The sequence below is a fragment of the Myotis brandtii genome, unplaced genomic scaffold (assembly GCF_000412655.1).
Source record: "Myotis brandtii unplaced genomic scaffold, ASM41265v1 scaffold806, whole genome shotgun sequence".
NCBI classification, from domain to species: Eukaryota; Metazoa; Chordata; class Mammalia; order Chiroptera; family Vespertilionidae; genus Myotis; species Myotis brandtii.
In genome coordinates, this window is record NW_005371249.1 from 2407489 (window position 1) to 2410994 (window position 3506).

The window sequence follows — 3506 nt, forward strand, 5'->3', positions numbered from 1 at the left end:
GGGGAGCTCTCGGCACTTGGGAGCCGAGTCCGCCCGGGCCGCGGTTAGCATCCTGCGCCCCCGGAGTAGCGAGGGGGAGAGTGGGCCCTGCGTTTCGCTTCTGGCCTTGCTCACCGGAGAAAGCTTGAGTCAGTTTCCCTTAATGGCATGAAATAGGCGCGGGGAGAAAGGCACTTTTTTCTCTCTTTACTATATATTGCAAAACGTTCGAATATGAGTTCGTCTTTTCTAGGCCTTCCTAGATTTCAGCCTTCGTGGTGTGTGTGTAGGTTAGAGTTGCTCTAACTCTCCCCAAACACACGGTTTCCGCACCCCCAAATCTGCTGTGTTGAGAAATCCTGGGCCCTGCACCTGGAGGAAAGCATCAGATAAAACCTGGCCCTCTGTCCACTGAATTTAGAATCAAGAGCTTTACTTACTGGGGGGAAGGCAGGAGACACCGCCATCCTATGGAAACTCCTCTATGCAAAAATCACCTTCCTGATTCAAAAAGACTTTTTGTTTTTGGTGTGTTCCTTTATTTTCGAGTTTCTGAATCTAGATGAAGTATTACTCAGTCATCTATTTAAAAGGCCCACTTAGTAATACTTAAAATTTACGTTATACAGTCGTTTGTTTTCAAAACGAAAAATCCAAAATTATTGGAACCTGGCAGCAGAGATGGTTTCTAATCCCTAGGTCATCGTCTTGATGACTCGAACCTGAACTCCCTCCAAGTCTGTGGTCCTTTGGGGTTCTGGAAAGGGCCTGACTCATGCAGAAGACAATAGGTGGTGTCTCCAAAGAGCCTCCAGGACTGCTGTTGGGTGATGTTCAGGCTGAATTCTCTCTTTTAGACCTTCCTTCCTTTTATCTCAGTAGATAGATGTGGGATTAAAGATCTTTATCTTAAGATGGGTGGGGAACCATTTTTCTGTCAACAGCTATTTGGATGTTTATAATATTTCTGGGCCATACAAAATTACCACCTGAAAGATTAGCCTGCTATATTTGGTCAAACATTTAATTAACTCACCCCTAATGCCTTGGCCGTGCCAGACCAAATGATTTCTTGGGCCTTATGGCCCTCAGGCCGGATGTTCCCCATCCCTGTTAAGGGAAGAGTATACCACTCATCTCCAATGCCAGGGTCCGGAATGGTAGGCAGATTGGAGGTATTTTTAGAATGTAGCCTTGGGTTAAAACACAAACCGATGATTAGAGGCAACAGTATTTTTTTTTTTTCAGTACCAGTTCTGTACATTAAGCAGGAAGATGGGCAGCCCTTGGAGGGTATTTTGAAGTGTGAGGGAGAATTGATGGGTCTAAATTGCCCTCAGATGTCACATTGACCATGGTTGCCCTCCAGGGTGTTGATAAGGATTGGGAAAATTTGTCTACTCTGCAGCTTATGCCCAAAGTGCCACACTTTCAGGTTTGGGGAGGCAAGTTTAAGCCTAGGAAACTCCACTCTTGGGAACTAGTTTAAAGGTGATGATTAAAGATGAAACCTGTGTAAGAGGATCAGCAGAAAATTTGCAGTTATATTAGAGAATGGGATTTGTATTTCTCTTGGGTATATCAGGACCAAAATATGTAAAAACCCCATAACTCCACAGCAGGTATTCTGGAGCATAGGGATCTCTTTCCTTGCAAGTTGTGAAGATATTTCTAATAGGAATACTATTTTGTCTTGTTTTGTTGACTGATAAGTCCCTGGATCCCAGAACAGTGTCTGGCATATAATACATATACTCCTTAATTTGTTGAATGGAGAAATAATCCATGGAAGACGTTCTTTTTTATGTATTTCTTCACTTCCTCCATTATCTGGTCTCCCTATTAGTAAGGCCCATGTTTTCTTGAGCCTTACTAAGAGGAGGTAGTTCTTCAAAGGGGGAGAGCCCACCAAATTGAGTTAGTGAAGACTGGAGATAAGCTAGTTAAAAAATTGGTGTCCAGGAAATAATTGAAACTGGACAGTATTATTTTTTGTTTATCCTCACCCGAGGGTATTTTTCCATTGATTTTTTTTTTTTTTAGAGAGGGGGGAAGTGGGGTTAGAGAGAAACAGAAACATTGATGTGAAAGTGAAAGAGACACATGGCTTGTTTGCCTATGTGCCCAAACTGGGGCGAGGATTGAACCTGCAACCCAGGTACCTGCCCTTGACTGGGAATGGAACCTACCTTTTGGTGCACAGGTCAACCACACTCTAACCACTGAGCATCACTGACCAGCGCGAAACTGGACAGTTTAAAGTGGTTTAGACTCAAACCTTGATTTAGGAGAAAGGGATTTGGATTTGCTCCATGTCTCAGCATTTCTTGGTTTTGACTTCATTTTTTTGTTTTTTTAATCTTCACCTGAGGACATGCTTAGTGAGAGGGAGGGAGAAACATCAGTGTGAGAGAAGCTTAGTGAGAGGGAGGGAGAAACATCAGTGTTCGATCAGTTGCCTCCCGTAGGTGCCCCAACCAGGGATAGAACCAGCAACCCAGGTATGTGCCCTGTCTGGGAATCGGAACAGGCAATCTTTTGGTGCACAGGATGACATTCAACCAACTGAGCCACTCTAGCTGGGTGGTTTTGACTTTTGAACCAACTCCGTGGAGTTGTGTGTCTACAGAGATTACCGTTTGAGCTTAGCCCTCTTTCTGAAGGTTCCAGATCTGTTCCTGTTTTTGTGTGTGTGTGTGTGTGTGTGTTTTAAAATATGATGGTATTTAAGTTTGACATTTCTGTGGTATATAGAAAGCTCTGGCACTCAGCAGATTTAGCCAGTAAAGGAGGGTAATGCTAATTTTGCTTCATTGTCCCCAGCCTTGCTTGGTGGTACTTGGGGCCTCACTGAGTCCTAAGAGATGTTGTCTAGCTAACTTCATTCTTTGCCTTTCCCTTTCCCTTCTCCTCTCCCCCTTTGCCCTCAGGAGCGATACCATTAGCTTCCTCACTCCCAAGCGTCCAAGGGCCCTTCCTTTACCTCTATAACTTATTTCCTAAACCCATTTCTTATAGAAATTACTTTTTCTACCTCTGTGATTTTATAAATAAATGTTCTTTTACCAAAAAAAAGGGGGGGGTTAACAAAGAAAGGGATTGTGCTTTGTTTTGCAGTGCTAATTAATCGTAGTGACCATTAATATCATGTGCCAGGCATTATGTTGAACATTTTGCATTCATTATCTTACTTAGGATAATAATCCTGAGGTATATACTACTATATCCCCATTTCACAGATTAGGAAATCAACTTCCAAAGAGGTTAAATAACTTGGCCAAGATCAAAGTTAAGTAATGGCAGGGTTGGAATTCACACCCAGCAGGTCTGACTACAAGCCTCTCCTCTTAACCACTATTCTATCCTAGGACTGTTTTCATTTCTGTAATTGTACTTAATCTCCACTTGTATTTCATCTTTTTAGGTCATAGTTGTTGTTTTTTTTCTTTATTGTTTAAAGTGTCGCATATAGTATTACATATGTCTTCTTCTCCTCCCCCCTACCCCCCCATTGACCTCTCCCCCCC